This window comes from Triticum aestivum, chromosome 7B, assembly GCF_018294505.1.
Source record: "Triticum aestivum cultivar Chinese Spring chromosome 7B, IWGSC CS RefSeq v2.1, whole genome shotgun sequence".
In the NCBI taxonomy this organism is placed as follows: Eukaryota; Viridiplantae; Streptophyta; class Magnoliopsida; order Poales; family Poaceae; genus Triticum; species Triticum aestivum.
The window spans coordinates 13,654,267-13,681,317 of record NC_057813.1 but is presented as its reverse complement, the minus strand read 5'-3'; the positions used below and the strand labels follow the sequence as shown (position 1 = coordinate 13,681,317).

At 46.7% G+C, this 27,051-nt stretch overlaps 1 pseudogene; it reads right to left on the bottom strand.

Moving 5' to 3' along the window:
- The window catches only part of LOC123157554 (ABC transporter C family member 10-like), a 46,086-nt pseudogene extending 22,498 nt beyond the window's left edge, over positions 1 to 23,588 (bottom strand).
- Between the last annotated feature and the right edge of the window lie 3,463 nt (positions 23,589 to 27,051).

Here is a 27,051-nt window from a genome sequence, read left to right as displayed (position 1 = left end):
GTCAGGGGGCCTTTTGTCCCGGTTGGTGGCTCCAACCGGGACCAAAAGTCAATTTTTTTTAAAAAAAGTGGCTGCTTTAGGGGTTATTTTTAGGTTGTTATTACAGCTAGCTAATAGAGAGAAGTGTCCTCTCTTATATCTTCGTCCTTGGTTTATCAACGCTGCTGCTATGTTCATTGCACCCGCAGATATAAAATGCTAATGCATGCGTGCATCATACATCACCATATATATATAATAACAAGTCCTACTAATCATGCATCATCATATACTACAACTTCTACTCGTTATTAATAATAAGTCATACGATCATCATCCTCATAGTCATCAAACCCAACCCTACATAATTGTTCTTAGCACATGATCATCAGTATCAGGTAGGACCTAAAAACCCTTAATGTAAAATAGCATAAAACAATATAGACCCTGACTCTCCATTATGAAGAATGGCGATCATCCTGTCTCCAATTTTTGCCCTTCGCTGAATGTTGCTTCCAAGAAGCTCCTTACGACTGTCCATACATTTTTTCCATTCTTTGATTATCATGTCTCCACTTCTTTTAGAAACCCGGTATGGACAGTTGAGATTCGTAGGACGACCTAGGTGTATGTTCAAAACATGAAGGCTACCCCGTGTATACATCAGATGAGGCACACAATCATTTGGGATTATCTGTTGAAAAACATAGTAATAACTTCGTAGTTAGCAATGATATGATGTACTAGTTTTAGAAGTGTGCAAAAAGATGCACGAATGTTGTAATAGTAAAAAATCATACCAGAGTATCTCCATGGTAGTTACCGTAGTTCAACACGTGCACTAGTGGCACGTATTGACCATAATGTTGAGGAGTTCGATTGTAGACATTGCAATTCTCAAGATCAATACAAAATCCAACCAGATGATTTTTCTCCTGATAAGTTAATTCGGAGCCTTCGGTGTAGTAGGTTATGTCTACCATCTTCCGCACATTCTTTGAAGAATGAAAATAAGTTGTCAATGGAGAATAAGTTGTCAACTATTTTCAAATAAACAATATAAATTACTTAATAACTATGTTAAGCTCACATGGGGGAAGAATTGGAGGTGTATCCACAAGGACGAAAATCGTAGGTCTCTCTTGCTCGATTGTAGGATCACCAAGATCCATGGTAACAAGCATACCCTCATCAAAACCATACATCTTGCAAAGTGCTTCCCAATTTTTGCAACCAAAATGGGTTACACTCTGAGCATTGTACAACTTTACTTGAAAATCCACACCATGATGGGTACTTAGGATAATTTTTTTGGTTTCGAAACTTTCATGGTCTTCAAAACCCATCCTCTCCAAGACATAGCATCTTGCAAAGCATGGGATAAGCTAGTCGAATTGGAAAAGATGAAAAATATTGTCATGATTAAAATAGTTGAAGTCATGAGTAATTACGAAAAAAACTATTATCGTCGGTTGCGTACTGTATGAACATCGAAGGTCTCCTCGAGCTTAATGCTGAAGCGCCGATCTTCGTCCAGCACAATGAACCTGTCGCAGATACCTCGGTCGTCGTGGCACCAGTTGCACTCCCCCGGGCGGTTTTCGTCGTCCGATGAGTACGACATTTCTGGCCTATACGTTCATAATTCAAATATTAAACTAGATCATTATTATTAATCACGGGTTGACTATCGATGATCGATGTACGTAGCTCCTCCTTTCATTCCCGAATGCATTATTAATTATATCCAATTGTCTAGCACACGGGAATGAAGGAGAAATTATCTAATATGAGCATTCAATAAGCAAAACCAAATCATAAAATAAGCAAAACCAAATCATAAAATAAAGTATAGTATTCAAATTAGCATGCATTCAATAATTATAAGCAAAAGTACATCATCTCTTGGTGTCCGTACATCGTCGAATATTATCACTAATACAACTAGAACCGTAGCTCCCGACGGGTATCGACGCGGGCGGTGGACACCCAAAGATAAGGAACCATCACAGGATCATAGCTCCAGTGAGATCCCTAAAGAATCTGCCTGGTATTGTCGAACCTCCCCTCCAATGCAACCATGTAGCGATGGACGTGCTCGTCCTCCTCGCTGACACAGTGACGTACCACCTCCGCGGTGTCCGGATGCCTCACCACCGTCACTGGCCCACGCGACCGCCACCAAACAAGGATCGGGTCAACAACGCGCTGCCTCCTCACCAACCTACGTCCCCCGGAAGGTAGCACCTCCCAATACCAACCCAGCGGAGCCCAGTCCCGAACATGGCCCTGATCAAGCAGGCCTCCACCACCGAGTCGACGACGACGAGGATGCGGGATAGGCATCGCCGACGTCGACGCGGGAACTACTTCTATATATAGTTAAATAAAAGTAGTTTTATTAATTAAATCAACTATATAGTTCAACTATTAAAATTATTGAACAACTTAATTAATCTAACAAAAATATCTAACATAATATGAACAACTTAATTACTACACATGTAATCTAACAAAAAAAATCTAATCTAACAAAAAAATCTAATTAAATCAACTATCTAGTTCAACTACTAAGCACTTACTATAAATAAATAAGTAGTACTTACTAAAAACAAACTACTTCATTATATAGTAAAATAAATTAGTTTATTAAATCAACTAGCTAGTTCAACTATATATAAACTACTTCTTATTTTTTTCCTTTTTCTAAATACTATGAACAAAAAAAATCATTAAAATTCTATGAACAAAATTAATTACACAATCTAAATATCACCAAAAAAATCTATTAACAATAATATCACCAAACATGCATATTCAATAATAATATCACCAAAAAAATCTATTAACAGAATAAAAAACTAACATAATATGAACAAATTAATTACTACACATATCTAGTCTAACAAAAAAATCTAATTAATCTAACAAAAAAATCTAACATAATATGAACAAATTAATTACTACACATGTAATCTAAAAAAAATCTAATCTAACAAAAAAATCTATGAACTACATATCTAAATTACTACACATCTAACCTAACAAAAAAAATCTATGAACTACAAAAAGAATCTAAAAAAAATCTAACAAAAATAAAAAAACGCTCACGTCGGCGTCGAGGCGGCGCGGTGCAGGGGCGACGACGGGCTCGGGGCGGCGCGGGGCAGGGGCGACGAGGACAGTGGGCTCGGGGGCGGCGACGGGGACGTCGGGCTCGGGGCAGGGGCGACGGCTGGCGACGACGTCGGGGCGCGGCGGCGCGGGACGCAGGCGACGATGACGGGGCGGCACGGGACGCGGGCGGCGACGACGGCGGGCTCGGGGCGGCGTGGGGCGGGCTCGGCGGAGACGGCGACGAGGAGCAGAGGCTCGGGGCAGGGGCGAGAAAGAGATGGGATTTGGCGAAAACTGCCAAGTCCAGTATATATAGCAAGAGCATTAGTCCCGGTTGGAGGCTCCAACCGGGACTAATGCCCCCTTTAGTCCCGGTTGGTGCCACCAACCGGGACCAAAGGCCTCATTTCTGTAGCGCAAAGGGCGGGAAACGAAGCCCTTTGGTCCCAGTTGGTGGCTCCAACCGGCACTAAAGGGGGGGGCATTGGTCCCGGTTGGTCCAACGAACCGGGACCAAAGATTGGCATTTGTACCGGTTGGTTCCATGAACCGGTACCAATGGACTCGTGTAACTACTTTTTTATTTTCTGCAGCTATTTTTTTGTTGATTCTTCCTGCAGCTGTTTTTTTAGTCCCACCTCGCCAAGCGAGAGGCAGTCGCAGCTGTTTATAAGCCCTGAGTGCAGAGACGATGACGAAGAGGCTCAATGCTCCTGCACGTTGGTTAGCTTCAAGCCTTGAGGAATACGGTAGACTGCACAGAGCTATGTGAAGTGCAGTTGACATTATTCCGAAAGGCTTGAAGCAAATTAACGAGCATTGCGCCTCTTTTTTATTTTTAATGACTTTACTAAAAAATAATTCTGACCATTGCAGCCGGCGACGGTGGTCATCTCTTCAGTCAGAGGTGGTCGGCCTGAGGCTGGGTGTTCGGATCTCGGGATCCGTCATCTCGCACCAGCTGCGAGTCGGGGAGACGTAGTTGCCGGTGAAAACCGAGCTGACGGTGGGTGATGGCGGCGTTCCATGTCGTTACCATGATGAAGGCATTGTCGTGTGACTACCGTTGACCCACTCGTATTGCTCCAGAGGAAAACCCTAGGATCTGGTGTTCCAGACCGAACGATGGCGGCACTGCGGTGTTGTTTCTCTCTTGGGAGCATTGTTTTGTGGAGCAGCGCTGGAAGTCAGAGGAAGGAGGTGGAGCGGCTTCGTCTTAACGAGCATTGCGCCTCTTTTTTATTTTTAATGACTTATTACAACTCAGAAATAAAAAGAAAAAAATAAATGTAGCAGAAAAGAAAAAAAAACTATATAAAAAACCACTCAGAAATAAATAGAAGAAAAAATAATTTTGATTAACTTTACTAAAAAAATAGCATAGATGCTTATTTCTAATGAATTATTACAACTCAGAAATAAAAACAAAAGAATAAATATAACAGAAAAGAAAAAAAACTATATAGAAAACTACTCAGAAATGAATAGAAGCAAAAAATAGTTGTGATTAACTGTACTAAAAAAGGAGCATATATCCTTATTTTTAATGGCTTATTACAACTCAGAAATAAAAAGAAAAAAAATAAATATAGCAAAAAAGAAAAAAAATATAAAAAACTACTCAGAAATGAGCATAGATGCGCTTATAGAGGAAAATCAACTTAAATTCATAACGAATTTTAATCGAAATCCGTATGAATTTAGGCTAATTTCCCTATATAAGGGCATCTATTTTCATTTTCAGAGGAGCTCAATAAGGCAGAGAGGGAGAGGCTTATAAACTGGTCTGATTCCCCTTCGGTTGGCGAGGTGGGACTAAATTCTGGCCGCAACGAGGACCAACCCTTTAGTCCCGGTTGGTGGTATGAACCGGGACTAATGGGCATCCTTTGGTCCCGGTTCAAGCCTCCAACCTGGACCAATAGTGGTGGGCCAGGAGCGAGGACCATTGGTCCCGGTTCGTCCCACCAACCGGGACCAATAGGTACAGACGAACCGGGACCAATGGCCCACGTGGCCCGGCCGGCCCCTGGGGCTCACGAACCGGGTCCAATGCCCCCATTGGTCCCGGTTCTGGATTGAACCGGGACTAATGGGCTGGACCGGCCTGGACCATTGGCCCCCTTTTCTACTAGTGTTGGTGGGAGACTGGGAGGTCATCACCCACGTCTGAGTTCTCAACTCAAATTCGGGTGCCTATTTCTTCCATAGGTGAAAAGTTGTCTAGTTCCTCATAGGCAATCTAGTTCTTATGAGAAAGGCAACTTGTGATTTGAGATTCCTCCAATTAAATTTATTCACCCCATTTTGTTAATGTGTTGAACTTTCCGAAATAGTTAGGTATATGTCAAAGTAATCAAGCTGAATTGCCATAGTACTAAAAGAGGATGACCTCATGATTGAACATGGCATCAGGTTCTTTTGGTTTTTTCGAAAAGGAGGATGACCCCTGGCCTTTGCATCTGGAAGATGCATGCGGTCATTTTATTGGTTATTCTCGAGGACCTTAGAAAGTAGTATAACAATATGTCTGAATCCGCCATCTTGGCAACATCTGCCGCTACTCCTATCCATATGATGAAGGGGTGCAAGCTGGGCCATATAACCAGACCTCTCACCTAAGCCTAACATCTAAAATCGGAAGCCCCGACCAAGCCATCTACCGGGTCCGGGGCACAAACTAGTCCGACGCACTCATATGTGTCGTCGCCGTCATCTTCCACCGGTCCATCTTCAGAGCAGATTGAGGTGTCAACCTTGCTAGGTCCTCCGCCATCGACGCCAAACGACGACCTCCACCTACGTGAGCCTTGGTAGGTCCTCCACCATGGATGCCACCACGACGCCAAATGACGACCTCCGCCTACGCGAGCCCATCTCCAAGCAATGGACGTAGATCCATGCTAGGATAGGACCGCACCACCGCCGTCGCCCACCACCCACAAGCGCCACCCAACCCCAAGGTTCCCAAAGCGACGCCTTCAATAAGGGAACGACGTCGTTAGCGCCGCCGTCGCCCAACAAAGTTAGGGCTTTCGTCCGGGAGACCTAGGATAAGAGGAAGTGAGGAGATCAGTCAATACCGACGCCTCCAAGGAGGGGAACGGCACCCTCAGGTGTCGCCGTCGGCGCGGCCGGTCATGGCCGGCCAGGGATTTCGCCCGAACTAGATCCCCACCACAAGTAGCGCCTCCTGTACAGTACCGGCGACCAAGAGAAGTGCGGCCCGACCAGGCTGGCCCGCACACCTAATAGGGGAGAAGGGAAGGCGCCAGATCGCGCGCACCGACCGTCGCAGAAGCCGCTGCCAGCCGCCAACGACCACCGGGATCCCGCCGCCTGTGTGGTCAGGGCGCCAGATCCACATGCCTCGCCAAAGGAGCCGCCGCTCCAGATCCGGGACTTCCCACGCAGAGGCAAGGCAACCGAGGCCCCGCCGACACCATCCTTGGCGCCCCGGGCTTGCCCAGAGGGTGCCTCAGGCGGCGGCGAGGAGATGGAGCGAGGTGGGGAGGGGGACGCGGCGGTGCGGCTAGGGTTCCCCCGCCGCCGCTGTGGGAGGCGACGCGGGGTTCGCGGGAAGGGTTGCGGGCCGCATCAGGTTCTTTCGGTGTCATACCTTGTCATCATAATCTTATCTTATCATTGTGTAAGATGAGGAAAAACAACATAGTTAGCTGTGCAGAATCTTACCTCCCATATGTTTTCACCTGAGAAATGCCCAAGAGGATCTAGATTGTATCTTATTGTACCCTGAAAAAGTGTTGTCTTGTGGAATGATACCCAAACGCAACCGCAGATCATGTAAGCCTATCGTACTGATATCCACAGAGTCTATGATTATTTTCCCTTCATCAGGTTCAACAAGGCGAAACATTGCACCAATTAACATTGTCTTGCCACTTCCTGTTCGACCAACTATACCAATCTTATCTCCACCTTCAAAATTGCAAGTGATTCCATGTAGTACAAGGGGAGCATCTATCCTATACCTGATCTGTTAAATGAAAATCCATCACATACATTTGTTATAAGTGTTAATAGGTAGGATTTTATTTTACCTTGTAAGGTTTATGTGTAAATATTTACATTTGATTACCTTCAAATGCCTAATGTCCACATTGCCATTTTGGGGCCAATCTGGTAATGGTCGATTGTCTTCAATGACTTTTGCTGCTTCACTTGGTATGTCCATGTATTGGCTCACCCGTTCCACCAAGATTATTTGATTCCCAAGGTTGCACTGGCTTTGAGTAAAGAAAACAAATGATGTAGTTAGCGAAAGACCATAGGACAATGCCATTCCCACAAAACCTGTGCAAGTATGAAAGCAAGGAACTAATTAGTGCTACTATTTGTAATGGCACAAACTGAATGATATCAAGTACTTTATTTAGTTAACTCCGGTGCATAAGCATTAGGACTAGAATTGCATCTTCATAAAAATACAAACTTATCCATAAAATCATCAGAACAAGTGGTGGCTTGAGAAATGTACGGAGTTTTATGTTCATAATGTTCTGCCCAGCCGAGGGCGGTAAATATAATTTTCTTGCAATAATAAACATTACTACCTCAGAGTGTAACATTCTAGAAGGCATTCAATCAAACTTTCACACTTTAGGCATCTTTCCTTTCCTCCTCCCCAAGAAGCTACTCCCAGGCAACTAGGGTTTCTCGTTCTCCCGTCGCCGTGGCCACCGGTCCGTGTTGCCTCCGGTCGCCTTTGGGCCGTGAAGGTGCAGAGAATCCCGGCCCCGCACCAGTGGGAGGGATCTCCCTCTCATTCTTGTTTGGTTTAGCGTCTCGGTTGGGGCTATGTGGCTGCGGTGGTGTCCCCTAGTAGGAATAATATCTCCCATGTTCGATCCTCATCTTGATGTTGCATCTACCATCGTCGGAGGCAGCGGCGGAGCTATGTTGTGGTCTGCAGGGGCCATGGCCCCCCCAGCCTAGGTAAATTATGTGAAGGAAAAAAATTTGGAGAGGACGATTAGAGGAAACGTAGACTTTTGGCCCCCCCCAAACATCCATATTTTCTGTTTGGCCCCCCAAACAATTTTACCTAGCTCCGCCAGTGGTCGGAGGGCATGTGGATCTGTTTGGATCCAATCTTTGCATGTCTCTGGTCGTGTGTCTATAGGTTTGATCTTTCCAATCTTCACTTCACTTTATCTACGACGTTTGTTGTTCTGGTGCGCTGGTCCTATGGAGCCTTAACACCACGACTTCCCGGATGCTACTACAATAACGTTTGCCCGGCTCCGGCGAGGAAGGGTGATGATAGCGGCGCACCTTCGGCTCGCTCCAATGCTTGTATTCGTCGCTAGGTGACCCACGGACCTGGTTGTAATTTTTGTTACTTCTGATGTTCTCTGTACTACCATGATAGATGATGAATAGATAGAAAGTTTCTTCCGCAAAAAAAAACTTTTTAAACTTTACTATTGTATATAAAAAAGGTATTCGGACTAGTGAGATCATAATACTATCATTGGATTTTTTGTCAATATTATTTTCATAGTATGTAATGGTCAAATTAGTTTGTTGGAGACCCATGTCATGTGTAAATCGTTATCTATTCCAGAATGGAGGGAGTGTCATGTTCTCGTAGCAAAAGCTTATTTGAAGCAACGTGGTGTTTATATAATTGCTTACCAGGGCTAAAAGTTTCTTGAGGAAGAAGAGCCATGACAAAGGCAGAAGAAGAAAGAACTATGGCGCTCATTATTTCTATACATTGAATCAACCATTCAGTTGCTGCAAAATTACAGAAATATGGGCTAGCATTCTTGTCAACAAGATCCAAATTTTTAGCAAAGAAACGATCTTCTCCCTCAAAGGCCCTTATCGTTATATCCCCTGCAATCGATTCACCTAAGTGACTCGCTAGGGCGGACTTTGTAGTACCATTGATCCGCATTAATTCCTTGACCGATGCTAGATAGTACCTCTGCATGACCAAACACAACAGGTTTCACTTCTTAAAACTTTGAGTGCAAAACTGTGAAGTGTGAATGAAATCAAATAATCAAAGAAATGAGGATTAGCCATAAAGTAACAAAGTCATACCAATTACCTGCAACCTAATTGCCAAAACTATCATTGGCACGGATACAAACAGAACTTGCCATGTAACAACAGCCAATACCCCTAGATTGCTACATGCATTTAAGCTGGTACCAAGGCTAACCACTAATGCAAATGGAATATCGAGGTCAACGATACCCAAATCTGAAGAGACCTGCATTAGAAGAAAAAGGGAACAAGTTAATCCCTCATGAGAAGATCTCTGTAACTTGTTGTATCACCATTCGTTTAACAACTCTTACCTAGCTAAGAACCCTTCCTAGAGGTGTAGAATCAAAAAAGGACATTGGTGCACGGAATAATGAATTGAGTAGCTGGGAAAATACGGATCTTGATGACTGGATCCAAAGAAGAACGACTGTTAAAGATCTTGATAGCAAGAAGATCATTGTGCAAGCTCCGATAATAATGTACACAGAAATTAACTTCAGTGTGCTAACATGAGGATTTTGGACATTAGCAGCCATCCATGAATTCTGTGATATCTGCCCAGCTACGAAAATTATGTGAGAAATCATAACACAAGGAGAAATACAGGAAGCCTTTCTTCTGGCTCAGGTAAAGCATATAAGACTTGAAAACTGCGTCCCCTGTTTCTTCTGGTGATGGTTTCACAGACTCTGTGTATCTACTTCCATGAATACCATCTGTCTCCTTTATTGATACTTCCTTGGATCTTTGATGGGGTATGGTGTTCTTACGATGTGAAACACCCATAGTATCTTTATGGGCATTTACAAGGTCTTTAAATTCTTCACAATCTGTCAATAGATCTTGATAAGGTGCAGACGGAATAACCTCTCCATCTGACATTAACTGCCAAGAATCATTTAGATGACATCAACAAATAAATAAAGCTAATTACAGATAAATATCATCATATGGTGAATTTTTTTAAGTAGAGAGAGATACCAAAATGGAGTCAAATACAGGTAGAAAATCCACTTGGTGAGTCACCAAAAGAACGGTCTTGTCTGATAGAGCACTCATGACATATTCCTGTCACAAAGAGATTTGTAAAACAGTTCATGATCTTCTAGTAATACAATATGTACCTGCTGATATAATCTGCACTCATGAATATGATCCTTACATTAAAGAGACTTGTGGCTGTGCGGGCATCAACAACACTAAAAGGGTCATCAAGAAGATAGATATCTGCATTTTGGTATAGTGCACGAGCAAGCTGGACGCGCTGCTTCTGACCACCACTAAGATTTACTCCTCTCTCCCCAATTTGAGTACAATCTCCATATGGCAACATTTCAAGGTCCTTGACCAACGAGCACCTCACGAGTGTCCTGTGGTATCTTTGCCTGTCCATCGACGATCCAAAGAGAATATTGTCTTGCACAGTTCCTGTTTGGATCCATGCATTCTGAGAAATATATGCTATTTTCCCACAGACTTGGATCTGAAATGTTTATCCGAAGATAAATAATTTATATTAAGCTGTTAGGGAAAAATGAATTTATGAACATATTTTATGTTGGCAAATATTGTCAACCATAATTTTCATAACTTTGCAAACTGAACTTCACGCTGTTGTCAACAGGCTATGTTTATCTTAAACATGTATAAATGTCTAAATTCTGAGTATGGTATCTATTTCATTAGAAGATGAAGTTAGTAAGAAGAAAACATACCACACCTTCAGTTTTGGAGACCTCTCTGAGTACAGCAGCCAAAAGTGTCGACTTTCCTGATCCAACCTCTCCACAAATTGCAACCTTTTCTCCAGCTTTGACTGCCAGATTTATATTCTTGAGAGTTGGTTTTGATGTATTCTCATCCCACGAGAAGCTACACGAATTCATCGCTATAGGGTAATCAATTCCACCATAATATTTCTTCCTAACTTGCTCGTTTAACTCAGGTGCATCAAGGAACTTTGATATCCGAGTGAAAGAAACCTTAGCTTGTATCGCAACTGCAATAACATCCGGTATCGTCCTAACTGGGTCTTGCACGAGACGTAGAGTTGCCACAAAGGTGAAGACATTTCTAGCATCAAGAGGGACTTTCAAAAGATAGCATGTTACAAAGGTTGCCACAGAAACCAAAGCAGGAGAAGCCCAGAACAGGAAACTATTGTATGCCCTCCAAAGCATTGCTAGCATGCTGACAACCACTTGTACTCAACTTCCCTCAACCCCTCGATGACCTTCTTGAAGTGGGATTCCCATGCATAAAGTTTCAAGACCTTCATATGAACTAGTGACTCAGAAATGGCCTTCAATCTCACATCTTGTGCTTCCATAAGTTTCCTCAGAAATTTGTGTTGGAATCTAGCCAGTGGAGCATTGCAGAGTACGGTGAGAATGATGACAACCAACGATGAAATCATTGCAGCACCAACTGCATTGTATAGAATTGCCAGAGCAATGCAAAGCTGAACACTTGTTGTCCATGTTTGATGGAACCAGTATGGGAATTCCCCAATCCGATAGGCATCGACGGTCACATAGTTCATAATTTGTCCAGAGGAGTGCTTCATTTTTGCTGCATTTGATAGCTTCTGTTGTTTCTTATAAATAGCTACTGACAGGAGTGACCTCACCTGCAGTCCTAATCTCCGAGTGCGGAAATACTACTGTCTCTCCGACAATGATTCACAACATTTGCAGACGAACAATAATGCAGCCAGCGCATAGCCTTCGTATTTAAAGTTCCCTTTCCCAAGTGATACATTGATGAATGCCTTGAGAATTACTGGGCCAGTGGATAAGGTGAGAACCTTGAGCAAAACAAAGAAACCCGAGACCATGATGGCACGCTTGTGACAAGAAACAATAGTCCAGAAGAATGATGGTGTGGCGTGCGCCGGCGACTGCTTCCTGCAATTCAGCTTCTCCATGAGCATGGATCACTGGTTTTGCACTCGATCTGTGGCGCGTAAAAGAAGCATGTCTTTGTCCTCAAGGGGATTCTCATAGCCCTTCTTCATTAGAGGATTCAACCACCAAAACGACATCTCACTGAAAAAACCAGCAGTAGCAAAGGGAGTCTCGGAACAGCTGCCTCGCCGTCTGTCTCTGTGTTGAGGGGTTTGTATAAACCATTTCCAATTCCTCCATAGCCCTCTTCGTCATGGCTGTGTCGAATGCCATAAATGAGGAGGACCACTGCACCTGGTAAGTAGAGAACATCTAAACAAGACTTAATAGTGATTGTCTTCTCTGCAACAATGTCAACAACTGAAGAAGAACAAATCAATGCTGCATAGACGGTCAGCAAGACCGGCCAAGACCTGACGAATGCCGCTCCAGGAAACCGAGGCCTGGCACTGAAAGCCAAGCCGGCAAGGACCAATTTTTTTTTGAATGGTCACCGGGGGGGAGAGATTCCCCACCTGAATATATTGCTCAAAGTGGCCAAAATGCCAAGTGTTTGATCCAGTTTATAAGGAAAACCGGATCAAAAACCTTAACAGGTTGACCCCGTTTATAAGGAAAACCGGGCCGAAAAACCACACAGGGGGGAAAGATTACATAGGGTAAGAGCATATGGACGCCCCGAAGAAAGCACTACCTAGCCAGCAAGCCAAGAGACCACCACCATAAAAATCGAGAGGAAGTGGTGTGTCATTGAGGAAACACAATACCAACACTAAACAACTATCCTAACGCACCACACCTGCGTGCATACCAACCCCTTGGCACAACAGAGGATCAGCACCAATCAATGAGTGACCCATCACGAACCTTAACTGGAAACTCCGCCACAGCAAGCCGGCACGATTAGCAAGGTGGGGAGGCATCGTTGCGTCGTTGTTGAGCAAAGATAAACCGAGATAGCACGAAGAGCACGAAGCTCACCAAAACGGACGACGGGCATGAGAGGGTCTTGAGCTAGCAGAGCAGAGGATGACCAACCTGAAGGAAATATGCCCTAGAGGCAATAATAAAGTTATTATTTATTTCCTCATATCATGATAAATGTTTATTATTCATGCTAGAATTGTATTAACCGGAAACATGATACATGTGTGAATACATAGACAAACATAGTGTCACTAGTATGCCTCTACTTGAACTAGCTCATTGATCAAAGATGGTTATGTTTCCTAACCATAGGCATGTGTTGTCACTTGATTAATGGGATCACATCATTAGGAGAATGATGTGATTGACTTGACCCATTCCGTTAGCTTAGCACTTGATCGTTTAGTATGTTGCTATTGCTTTCTTCATGACATATACAAAGTTCCTACAACTATGAGATTATGCAACTCCCGTTTACCGGAGAACACTTTGTGTGCTACCAAACGTCACAACGTAACTGGGTGATTATAAAGGTACTCTACAGGTGTCTCCAAAGGTACATGTTGAGTTGGCATAATTCGAGATTAGGTTTTGTCACTCCGATTGTCGGAGAGGTATCTCTGGGCCTTCTTGGTAATACTCATCACCTAAGCCTTGCAAGCATTGTAACTAATGAGTTAGTTATGAAATGATATATTACGGAACGAATAAAGAGACTTGCCGGTAACGAGATTGAACTAGGTATTGGATACCGACGATCGAATCTCGGGCAAGTAACATACCGATGACAAAGGGAACAACGTATGTTGTTATGCGGTTTGACCGATAAAGATCTTCGTAGAATATGTAGGAACCAATATGAACATCCAGGTTCCACTATTGGTTATTGACCGAGAATAGTTCTAGGTCATGTCTACATAGTTCTCGAACCCGTAGGGTCCGCACGCTTAACGTTACGATGACAATTTTATTATGAGTTTATAAGTTTTGATGTACCGAAGGTTGTTCGGAGTCCCGGATGTGATCACGGACATAACGAGGAGTCTCGAAATGGTCGAGACATAAAGATTGATATATTGGATGACTATATTCGGACACCGGAAGTGTTCCGGATGTTATCGGAGAAAAACCGGAGTGCCGGAGGGTTACCGGAACCCCCCCCCCCTCGGGAACTAATGGGCCTTATTGGGCCCTAGCGGAGAGAGAGAGGGGCCGGCCAGGGCAAGAGGCGCGCCCCCTCCCCTTGAGTCCGAATAGGACAAGGAAGGGGGGGCGCCCCCCTTGCCTTTCCCCTCTCCCACTCCTTCCTTCCCCCTCCTTCTTGGAATAGGAAAGGGAGGGGGCAAACCTACTTGGAGTAGGTTTCCCCCTCCTAGGGCGCGCGTCCCCCTTGGCTGGCCCCCTCCTCCTCTCCCCCTTTATATACGGGGGAGGGGGGCACCCCATAGACACACAAGTTGATCTACGGATCGTTCCTTAGCCGTGTGCGGTGCCCCACTCCACCATAATCCACCTCGGTCATATCGTCGCGGAGTTTAGGCGAAGCCCTGCGCCGGTAGAACATCATCATCGTCACCACGCCGTCGTGCTGACGGAACTCATCCCCGACGCTTCACTGGATTGGAGCCCGGGGGACGTCATCGAGCTGGACGTGTGCTGAACACGGAGGTGCCGTACGTTCGGTGCTTGGATCGGTCGAGTCGTGAAGACGTACGACTACATCAACCGTGTTGTCATAACACTTCCGCTTGACGGTCTACGAGGGTACGTAGACAACACTCTCCCCTCTCGTTGTTATGCCATCACCATGATCTTGCATGTGCGTAGGATTTTTTTTGAAATTACTACGTTCCCTAACAGTGGCATCCGAGCCTAGGTTTTATGCGTTGATGTTATATGCACGAGTAGAACACAAGTGAGTTGTGGGCGATACAAGTCATATTGCTTACCAGCATGTCATACTTTGGTTCGGCGGTATTGTTGGATGAAGCGGCCCGGACCGACATTACGCGTACGCTTACGCGAGACTGGTTTTACCGCCGTGCTTTGCACACAGGTGACTAGCGGGTGTCAGTTTCTCCAACTTTAGTTGAACCAAGTGTGGCTACGCCCGGTCCTTGCGAAGGTTAAAACAGCACCAACTTGACAAACTATCGTTGTGGTTTTTGATGCGTAGGTAAGAACGGTTCTTGCTCAGCCCGTAGCAGCCACGTAAAACTTGCAACAACAAAGTAGAGGACGTCTAACTTGTTTTTGCAGGGCATGTTGTGATGTGATATGGCCAAGACGTGATGCTATATTTTATTGTATGAGATGATCATGTTTTGTAACCGAAGTTATCGGCAACTGGCAGGAGCCATATGGTTGTCGCTTTATTGTATGAAATGCAAACGCCCTGTAATTGCTTTACTTTATCACTAAGCGGTAGTGATAGTCGTAGAAGCAATAGATGGCGTAAACAACAACGATGCTATGGAGATCAAGGTGTCGCGCCGGTGACGATGGTGATCACGATGGTGCTTCGGAGATGGAGATCACAAGCACAAGATGATGATGGCCATATCATATCACTTATATTGATTGCATGTGATGTTTATCCTTTATGCATCTTATCTTGCTTTGATTGACGGTAGCATTTTAAGATGATCTCTCATTAAAAATTATCAAGAAGTGTTCTCCCTGAGTATGCACCGTTTCCAAAGTTCGTCGTGCCCAGACACCACGTGATGATCGGGTGTGATAAGCTCTACGTCCATCTACAATGGGTGCAAGCCAGTTTTGCACACGCAGAATACTCAGGTTAAACTTGACGAGCCTAGCATATGCAGATATGGCCTCGGAACACGAAGACCGAAAGGTCGAGCGTGAATCATATAGTAGATATGATCAACATAGAGATGTTCACCATTGAACACTACTCCATCTCACGTGATGATCGGTTATGGTTTAGTTGATTTGGATCACGTGATCACTTAGATGACTAGAGAGATGTCTGTCTAAGTGGGAGTTCTTAAATAATATGATTAATTGAACTTAAATTTATCATGAACTTAGTACCTGATAGTATTTTGCTTGTCTATGTTTATTGTAGATAGATGGCTCGTGCTGTTGTTCCGTTGAATTTTAATGCGTTCCTTGAGAAAGCAAAGTTGAAAGATGATGGTAGCAATTACACGGACTGGGTCCGTAACTTGAGGATTATCCTCATTGCTGCACAGAAGAATTACGTCCTGGAAGCACCGCTGGGTGCCAGGCCTGCTGCAGGAGCAACACCAGATGTTGTGAACATCTGGCAGAGCAAAGCTGATGACTACTCTATAGTTCAGTGTGCCATGCTTTACGGCTTAGCACCGGGTCTTCAACGACGTTTTGAACGTCATGGAGCATATGAGATGTTCCAGGAGTTGAAGTTAATATTTCAAGCAAATGCCCGGATTGAGAGATATGAAGTCTCCAATAAGTTCTACAGCTGCAAGATGGAGGAGAATAGTTCTGTCAGTGAGCATATACTCAAAATGTCTGGGTATAATAATCACTTGATTCAACTGGGAGTTAATCTTCTGGATGATAGCGTCATTGACAGAATTCTCCAATCACTGCCACCAAGCTACAAGAGCTTTGTGATGAACTATAATATGCAAGGGATGAACAAGACAATTCCCGAGCTCTTCGCAATGCTAAAGGCTGCGGAGGTAGAAATCAAGAAGGAGCATCAAGTGTTGATGGTCAACAAGACCACTAGTTTCAAGAAAAAGGGCAAAGGGAAGAAGAAGGGGAACTTTAAGAAGAACAGCAAGCAAGTTGCTGCTCAAGAGAAGAAACCCAAGTCTGGACCTAAGCCTGAAACTGAGTGCTTCTACTGCAAGCAGACTGGTCACTGGAAGCGGAACTGCCCCAAGTATTTGGCGGATAAGAAGGATGGCAAAGTGAACAAAGGTATATGTGATATACATGTTATTGATGTGTACCTAACTAGAGCTCGTAGTAGCACCTGGGTATTTGATACTGGTTCTGTTGCTAATATTTGCAACTCGAAACAGGGACTACAGAATAAGCGAGCACTGGCCAAGGACGAGGTGACGATGCGCGTGGGAAATGGTTCCAAAGTCGATGTGATCGCAGTCGGCACGCTACCTCTACATCTACCTCCGAGATTAGTTTTAGACCTGAATAATTGTTATTTGGTGCCAGTGTTGAGCATGAACATTATATCTGGATCTTGTTTGATGCGAGACGGTTATTCATTTAAATCAGAGAATAATGGTTGTTCTATTTATATGAGTAATATCTTTTATGGTCATGCACCCTTGAAGAGTGGTCTATTTTTATTGAATCTCGATAGTAGTGATACACATATTCATAATGTTGAAGCCAAAAGATGCAGAGTTGATAATGATAGTGCAACTTATTTGTGGCACTGTCGTTTAGGTCATATCGGTGTAAAGCACATGAAGAAACTCCATACTGATGGACTTTTGGAATCACTTGATTATGAATCACTTGGTACATGCGAACCGTGCCTCATGGGCAAGATGACTAAAACACCATTCTTCGGTACTATGGAGAGAGCAACAGATTTGTTGGAAATTATACATACAGATGTATGTGGTCCGATGAATGTTGAAGCTCGTGGCGGATATCGTTATTTTCACACCTTCACAGATGATTTGAGCAGATATGGGTATATCTACTTAATGAAGCACAAGTCTGAAACATTTGAAAAATTCAAAGAATTTCAGAGTGAAGTGGAAAATCATCGTAACAAGAAAATAAAGTTTCTACGATCTGATCGTGGAGGAGAATATTTGAGTTACGAGTTTGGTTTACATTTGAAACAATGCGGAATAGTTTCGCAACTCACGCCACCTGGAACACCACAAAGAAATGGTGTGTCCGAACGTCGTAATCGTACTTTACTAGATATGGTGCGATCTATGATGTCTCTTACTGATTTACCGCTATCGTTTTGGGGTTATGCTTTAGCGACGGCTGCATTCACATTAAATAGGGCACCATCTAAATCTGTTGAGACGACGCCTTATGAACTGTGGTTTGGCAAGAAACCAAAGTTGTCGTTTCTTAAAGTTTGGGGCTGCGATGCTTATGTGAAGAAACTTCAACCAGATAAGCTCGAACCCAAATCGGAGAAATGTGTCTTCATAGGATACCCACTGTTGGGTACACCTTCTATCACAGATCCGAAGGCAAGACATTCGTTGCTAAGAATGGATCCTTTCTAGAGAAGGAGTTTCTCTCGAAAGAAGTGAGTGGGAGGAAAGTAGAACTTGATGAGGTAACGGTACCTGCTCCTTTATTGGAAACTGGTTCATCACAGAAATCAGTTCCTGTGACAAATACACCAATTAGTGAGGAAGCTAATGATATTGATCATGAAACTTCAGATCAAGTGTTTATTAAACCTCATAGGTCTACCAGAGTAAGATCCGCACCAGAGTGGTACGGTAATCCTATTCTGGAAGTCATGTTACTTGACCATGATGAACCTACGAACTATGAGGAAGCGATGATGAGCCCAGATTCCGCAAAATGGCTAGAGGCCATGAAATCTGAGATGGGATCCATGTATGAGAACAAAGTATGGACTTTGGTTGACTTGCCCGATGATCGGCAAGCCATTGAGAATAAATGGATCTTTAAGAAGAAGACTGACGCTGACGGTAATGTAACTGTCTATAAAGCTCGACTTGTTGCAAAAGGTTTTCGACAAGTTCAAGGGGTTGACTACGATGAGACTTTCTCACCCGTAGCGATGCTTAAGTCTGTCCGAATCATGTTAGCGATTGCCGCATTTTATGATTATGAAATTTGGCAAATGGATGTAAAAATTGCATTCCTGAATGGATTTCTGGAAGAACAGTTGTATATGATGCAACCGGAGGGTTTTGTCGATCCTAAGGGAGCTAACAAAGTGTGCAAGCTCCAGCGATCAATCTATGGTCTGGTGCAAGCCTCTCGGAGTTGGAATAAACGCTTTGATAGTGTGATCAACGCATATGGTTTTATACAGACTTTTGGAGACGCCTGTATTTACAAGAAAGTGAGTGGGAGCTCTGTAGCATTTCTAATATTATATGTGGATGACATATTATTGATTGGAAATGATATAGAATTTCTGGATAGCATAAAAGGATACTTGAATAGAAGTTTTTCAATGAAAGACCTCGGTGAAGCTGCTTACATATTGGGCATTAAGATCTATAGAGATAGATCAAGACGCTTGATTGGACTTTCACAAAACACGTACCTTGATAAAGTATTGAAAAGGTTCAATATGGAACAGGCGAAGAAAGGGTTCTTGCCTGTATTACAAGGTATAAAGTTGAGTCAGACTCAATGCCCGACCACTGCAGAAGATAGAGAAAATGAAAGGAGTTCCCTATGCTTCAGCCATAGGCTCTATCATGTATGCAATACTGTGTACCAGACCTGATGTGTGCCTTGCTATTAGTTTGGCAGGGAGGTACCAAAGTAATCTAGGAGTGGGTCACTGGACAGCGGTCAAGAACATCCTGAAATACCTGAAAAGGACTAAGGATATGTTTCTCGTATATGGAGGTGACAAAGAGCTAGTCGTAAATGGTTACGTCGATGCAAGCTTTGACACTGATCCGAACGATTCTAAATTGCAAACCGGATACGTATTTTTATTAAACGGTGGAGCTGTAAGTTGGTGTAGTTCTAAACAAAGCGTTGTGGCGGGATCTACATGTGAAGCGGAGTACATAGCTGCTTTGGAAGCAGCAAATGAAGGAGTCTGGATGAAGGAGTTCATTTCCGATCTAGGTGTTGTACCTAGTGCATAAGGACCAATGAAGATCTTCTGTGACAATACTGGTGCAATTGCCTTGGCAAAGGAATCCAGATTTCACAAGAGGACCAAGCACATCAAGAGACGCTTCAATTCCATTCGGGACGAAGTCCAAGTGGGAGACATAGAGATTTGCAAGATACATACGGATCTGAATGTTGCAGACCCGTTGACTAAGCCTCTCTCACGAGCAAAACATGATCAGCACCAAGACTCCATGGGTGTTAGAATCATTACTATGTAATCTAGATTATAGACTCTAGTGCAAGTGGGAGACTGAAGGAAATATGCCCTAGAGGCAATAATAAAGTTATTATTTATTTCCTCATATCATGATAAATGTTTATTATTCATGCTAGAATTGTATTAACCGGAAACATGATACATGTGTGAATACATAGACAAACATAGTGTCACTAGTATGCCTCTACTTGAACTAGCTCATTGATCAAAGATGGTTATGTTTCCTAACCATAGGCATGTGTTGTCACTTGATTAATGGGATCACATCATTAGGAGAATGATGTGATTGACTTGACCCATTCCGTTAGCTTAGCACTTGATCGTTTAGTATGTTGCTATTGCTTTCTTCATGACATATACAAAGTTCCTACAACTATGAGATTATGCAACTCCCGTTTACCGGAGGAACACTTTGTGTGCTACCAAACGTCACAACGTAACTGGGTGATTATAAATGTACTCTACAGGTGTCTCCAAAGGTACATGTTGAGTTGGCATAATTCGAGATTAGGTTTTGTCACTCGATTGTCGGAGAGGTATCTCTGGGCCTTCTCGGTAATACTCATCACCTAAGCCTTGCAAGCATTGTAACTAAGGAGTTAGTTATGAAATGATATATTACGGAACGAGTAAAGAGACTTGCCGGTAACGAGATTGAACTAGGTATTGGATACCGACGATCGAATCTCGGGCAAGTAACATACCGATGACAAAGGGAACAACGTATGTTGTTATGAGTTTGACCGATAAAGATCTTCGTAGAATATGTAGGAACCAATATGAACATCCAGGTTCCACTATTGGTTATTGACCGAGAATAGTTCTAGGTCATGTCTACATAGTTCTCAAACCCGTAGGGTCCGCACGCTTAACGTTACGATGACAGTTTTATGATGAGTTTATAAGTTTTGATGTACCGAAGGTTATTCGGAGTCCCGGATGTGATCACGGACATAACGAGGAGTCTCAAAATGGTCGAGACATAAAGATTGATATATTGGATGACAATATTCAGACACCGGAAGTGTTCCGGATGTTATCGGAGAAAAACTGGAGTGCCGGAGGGTTACCGGAACCCCCCGGGAACTAATGGGCCTTATTGGGCCCTAGCGGAGAAAGAGAGGGGCCGGCCAGGGCAAGAGGCGCGCCCCCTCCCCTTGAGTCCGAATAGGACAAGGAAGGGGGGGGCGGCGCCCCCCTTGCCTTTCCCCTCTCCCACTCCTTCCTTCCCCCTCCTTCTTGGAATAGGAAAGGGAGGGGGCAAACCTACTTGGAGTAGGTTTCCCCCTCCTAGGGCGCGCCTCCCCCTTGGCCGGCCCCCTCCTCCTCTCCCCCTTTATATACGGGGGAGGGGGGCACCCCATAGACACACAAGTTGATCTACGGATCGTTCCTTAGCCGTGTGCGGTGCCCCCCTCCACCATAATCCACCTCGGTCATATCGTCGCGGAGTTTAGGCGAAGCCCTGCGCCAGTAGAACATCATCATCGTCACCACGCCGTCGTGCTGACGGAACTCATCCCCGACGCTTCGCAGGATTGGAGTCCGGGGGACGTCATCGAGCTGGACGTGTGCTGAACACGGAGGTGCCGTACGTTCGGTGCTTGGATCGGTCGAGTCGTGAAGGCGTACGACTACATCAACCGCGTTGTCGTAACGCTTCCACTTGACGGTCTACGAGGGTACGTAGACAACACTCTCCCCTCTCGTTGCTATGCCATCACCATGATCTTGCATGTGCGTAGGAAATTTTTTGAAATTACTACGTTCCCTAACACAACCCCCAAGGGCAACGGAGGATGAATGGCGGCAAGGAGCTCCCTAGTGACGCCTTCAAGAAGGTGGACGACATCCGAGGATGACGCCGTCACATAGCTTTCGCCTGGAGCATAACCGGTTAAATTCCCAGAGGGCAGAGCCGAGAGCCGCGAATCCGGACCGAGAGACAAGAGTGGCACATGAGCCACGCCCCCAAGAGGGTAAGCGACGCTGGAGTAGCGCCGCCGTGGTCAGCTGACAAGGTCAGCGGGGATTTCTCCCGTAGCACATCCGTCAATGGTGGGCCGCCATCCAAGTGGAGTCGAAGGGCGACAGAGGACAGGACCGAGACGGACATATGAGGCGAATGGTGAACCGGGGAAGGACGAGTGGAGCAGGCCGCCGGTGGGGAGGGTGGAGACGAGGTGGTGCGTCGTCGGAAGTGGACAGAGGGCGGGGGCACCAGAGTGGAGGTTCTTCCCGGCAGGGACTGGCGGTGGCGGGGACGGGGACGGGGAGGGCGAGCGGGGTGGAGGCGCAGGACTGGTTGTCGATGTAGAGGGGAGGGGACGCCGGCGCCGGATCTGCGGCCGCCCGACTTCGGTCGCACAGGAGAACGGGGTAGAGGAGGATCCGTGGGGAGCAAGGCGAGGTGGAGCGTGGTGCATCGTCCGCCGGAGAGGATGGGGGTGGCAAGGGGAGCAATGGGAGCTGCGAGCCGAGGGAGAGCCTTATCCGCGCTCGGAACCGCCGGATCCGTCGCCGGCCAGCCGAGAACGGACGGCCAGGAGGCCGAAATGCAGCCGCGGGCGCCGCCGGCACCAGGGGCCAGGCCGCTCGCCCACCTGGCGCCAGCAGAGGAGGGTCGACGCGGACGACGGCGACGAGCTGAGTGGAGCAGCAGCCACTGATAGAGGGCCAGCACGCGCCAGCCGTCGGGCACAGACGGCCCGGGCGGGAAGATGGGGGAGGCGGATTTTGGATCTTGGGAGGAGGCAGATGTCGCGGGCAGAGAGCAGAGCATGGCCTTGCCGCCGCCGTCCGCCGCGGTACCGGCCCGACGGCCTCCGCCGGCGCCGGCGATGCAGGGGGCCGCCTCGATCTGGCGGTTGTGGATGCGGAGGGGAGCACCGGACGGTGAGGCAGGGCGGCAGGGGTGGGGTTGGATTGAAGTGGGAGAGGTCGCCGCCCGGTTTCCGGAGCCGGCCTTCGCCGCCGCCGGCGCCGGTCACCGGCGGCGGAGGTAGAGTGGTGGTGGATGTGGACCTGGCGGCTAGGGTTGGGGTCGGCCCCGGTGTCGCCCCGCGGAGCGACCGCAAGGACCAAATTCAAACCCTGAAATAACGTCACAAGCCACCAATGTGGAAGGTAAACAGTAGAAGCATCCTGACTGAAGCCACTCCCCAGCATCCAGAGTCCCAGCCCAAGATAAACCAAACCCAAGCAGCCGGTGAACACGACAGCAGACAAGTGCAGCGGTGAGCCGAGCGTGACGAGCTGCCGCGCAGACGCTCTGCTCTGCGGAATTTTGACAAGCAGCTGGAGTACGAGGCGCGAGCACGAGCAGTGCGGCCATGCCGGTCGCCGCCAGGTGGCTCGTGCAGGTGGAGGAGTCGAACATTTGGTTCAAAGCGCAGGAGACGGCGTCTTGGCCGGAGCATATCGGGCTCCCGCACAAGGTCGTCACCCAGGAAGAACCTGAGATGTAGTTGCAGAGTATTGGAGTCAGATGGCGTTCCAAGATTTCAGTGATGCGGCATGAGGAGGCTGATTAGTTGAGGAAAGGACTTACTTGTGAGGGAACCCATCTGTTGATTCGAGACGGATCAGCAGCTCCGGTTGCAGGCCTGCGCCAATCATGAAGATGAAACAGGTTAGGACAGAAGAACAGATGTTCTGTTTCATGGAGGAACAGACAAACAAAGAACAGACTACGAGCAGCATCGCTCGCTGGAGTCTAAATCCGATGAAATTATTCTAGGGGAAATCCCAGTGCTCGCTGGGAACAAAAGGAGTCGGAAATCCAAAGGGGAAGATCGACAGCGATCGTCGGTCGGCATTCGGCAGGGAAAGCAACAAATCCACCGGGTCATGTTTTCAAAGAGCTAAGCAAGCAATGGTGGAAAGTGTTGACCTCTCCAGCAGTAGCGCGCGCGCCCCCCTCGACCTCCTCCGCGGCGCGAGCTTGACGAAGGAACAAGTTGCTCTTAACGTCAATGTGTGCTGTTTCGCTACGGGGACGCCCGAAACAGTACAAGTTGGACGTGCTCTGTCGCGCGGACGTGCGTGGGCAGTCCTACTGATACTCTTTGTCATACCCTTTTTTTAAAGAACCCGGATCTAGTGTAAGGGTATTTTCAATGGTAACCCGCAAAAATCCTCTCGCATCCAGCCGTGAACAGGGGACCAGTCCGTGGACACGAATAAACGTATCCTCATATATTTTTACAACAACTTAAATCAATCGGACCGAATTAATAAATGGATGAATTTTGATATAAACACGACGGATTTCATTGAAAGTAGGATAATTTGTACATAAAACCGAATGATTTGTCCGGTGAAATAAAAACCTGAAACTAAAACCCTAAGTTATCCTATACTTCACAGTGAACTCGTAGGTCACTTTTCTGTCAAAAATAAAACTCGTAAGTCACTTCCCCGACCCGGTGTCGGAGTCGTCGTCGTTAGGCTTGGGACGGCGGAAGGTGAAGACGTCGTGGCAGGGCTTCCCAACGGCCGCATAACACTCGCGGATCATCCTCTCCGCCTCTTCCTGTCGTGCGCAGTGCGCCACGGCCACCGAGGACGTGGGCCGGGGGAGAGGGGCGGCGGTCGTTGGAGGCTGCGTCGTTGGCGGTGGCGGCTATCTCGGCGAGGGACCATTCCTCGCCGTACCTGGCCATTTCCCCGTCGAGGAGGCGGAGACGGCGCTTGGCCATCTCCGACTTCGTCACGGAGCGTTCCAGGGCCAAGGTGTACGCCAGCTCTAAGTACGCCGCGATGTGTGGCGCCGGGACGTCCGAGTCCACGAACTTGGATCGATGCACGGCGTTGCGGTTGTCCCGCCGGTGCTGCTCCCGGCCGGCGTACTCCTGCGTCGTCATGGCACTTGGGAACGACGTCGAGGAGCCGTCGCTGCGAAGGTAGTGCAAAATGCGGCCACACGCTTAGACAGGAGCCGCGCTGCCCTTTCACGACACGCTGGGGCGGCGGCGAGCGGCGCTTCTCCTTCACGACGCGCCGGGCAACGGCAAGAGCCGCTCTTCCTTGGCACAGACAAACGGATATCAAGGGAGAAAGTTTTCTCCGTATTCGCGTTGCGTGTGGGGAAACAAGAAGTTGGTTTGTCCTAATATTTTTGTTCACACGTGCTCCTGCTTTCTTTTAGTACAACAGTTGAAATCTGCCCTCCGTCCATCAATTCCTTTGGATCGACCGTTGGACATCGACGGCGAGGTGATCGACCTCTGCAGCTAGTGTAAAACATTGGCCGTCTTTTCTTTCTCCAGCTGCCCGTTTGACCCCTAGTAGTGAACAAAGTTTTGCAAGTCTTGACCTATCTACCGGATGAAACTCCTTCTCTAAGAGCAATTCCAACGGGCGATCCATTTCGTCCGCTCGCATTCATTTGGATCGGTGCGGATATAAAAGTTGGCCCAACGCGCCGACCCAAACGGACGCGCGCCCGCTCTTCGTCCGCGGGCGACCCATTTCCAGCCCGTTTTTGAGCTGGATTTGCGTCGGCACGGACATGAGACGGACGCGCACACGCTCGCCTTCTCCTCCCCCAGGCCCGCTGGTCGGTGGCACATTGGTCTTCCCCCATCCAACAGCAACCACGCCCGCCTCCTTCGTCGTCGTCGCCACCGCCCATTTTTCGGTGACTCTGCCAGCTGTCGGCACCTGCAACATCCTCTGAGCAACGGCGCCACCGCCGTCTTGCCGCCGGGAACCGACTGCTTCCCACCCCGACACCCCCGCGACCAAGCAGCCGCCTCGCTGTCACCGGCCAGACCCTCACCGGCACGCTCGTCGGACGCCGGCAGGGCAGCTAGCTAGTCCGTGCGCGCCGCAACTCCCTTCACCGGCCGTCTTCTTCGTCGACGCCCATAAACTGTTCGACAGTTTGCCAAGGTACAAAATGGACTCCACCGACGAGTTCTTTTTTCGCAATTTCCTTTGCGACTCCGACAATTCGTCATCCGATAATGAGGAGGAGATATTGGCTATCGTGTTGGTCCATGACCACCTCAATAGCCAGCGGCCGTTGTTCCGTGGCTCCATTCCGGGCTACCTTCCGGCGTTGAATCGCAACCAGGAGAGCGGTCATTTCCTTCTTTGGAAGAACTACTTTGATACAACAAATCCGTTGTTCAAACATCATAAACTGCATCGCCGTTTCCGTATGAGTAGGCATCTTTTCAACCGTATTAGAGAGGGGGTGGTCGGCTACGATGACTACTTCGAGCGCAAAGAGGATGTCGTTGGAAAGATTGGTTTCTCCTCTTATCAGAAATGCACTGCCGCCATCTGAATGCTTGCATACAGAGTGCCCGGTGATATCATTGATGAGTATGTCCGTATGAGTGGGTCTACATGCCTAGAGTCCCTGTACAAGTTCTGCAAGGCTGTTATTGTTGTGTTTGGCCCTGAGTACTTGAGAGAGCCGACTGCTGAAGATACAGCCCATTTGTTGGCGATGAATGCCAGCAAGGGCTTCCCAGGGATGCTTGGCAGCATAGACTGTATGCATTGGGAGTGGAAGAACTGCCCTTCTGCTTGGCAAGGGCAGTATAAGGGCCATGTCAGGGCTTGCACTGTCATACTTGAGGCTGAGGCGTCTCAAGATTTCTGGATCTGACACTCTTTCTTTGGCATGGTCGGATCACACAATGATATCAACGTGCTTCAGCAGTCGCCGTGTTTGCTAGTCTTGTGATACGTCTCCAACGTATCTATTTTTCCAAACACTTTTGCCCTTGTTTTGGACTCTAACTTGCATGATTTGAATGAAACTAACCCGGACTGACGCTGTTTTCAGCAGAACTGCCATGGTGTTGTTTATTGTGCAGAAAACAAAAGTTCTCGGAATGACTTGAAAATCCACGGAGATAAATTTTGGAAAATATAAAAAATACTGGCGAAAGAATCAAGGCCAGGGGGCCAACACCCTGTCCACGAGGGTGGGGGCGCGCCCTCCCCCCTGGGCGCGCCCCCTTGTCTCGTGGGCCCCCTGCTGCTCCACCGACCTCAACTCCAACTCCATAT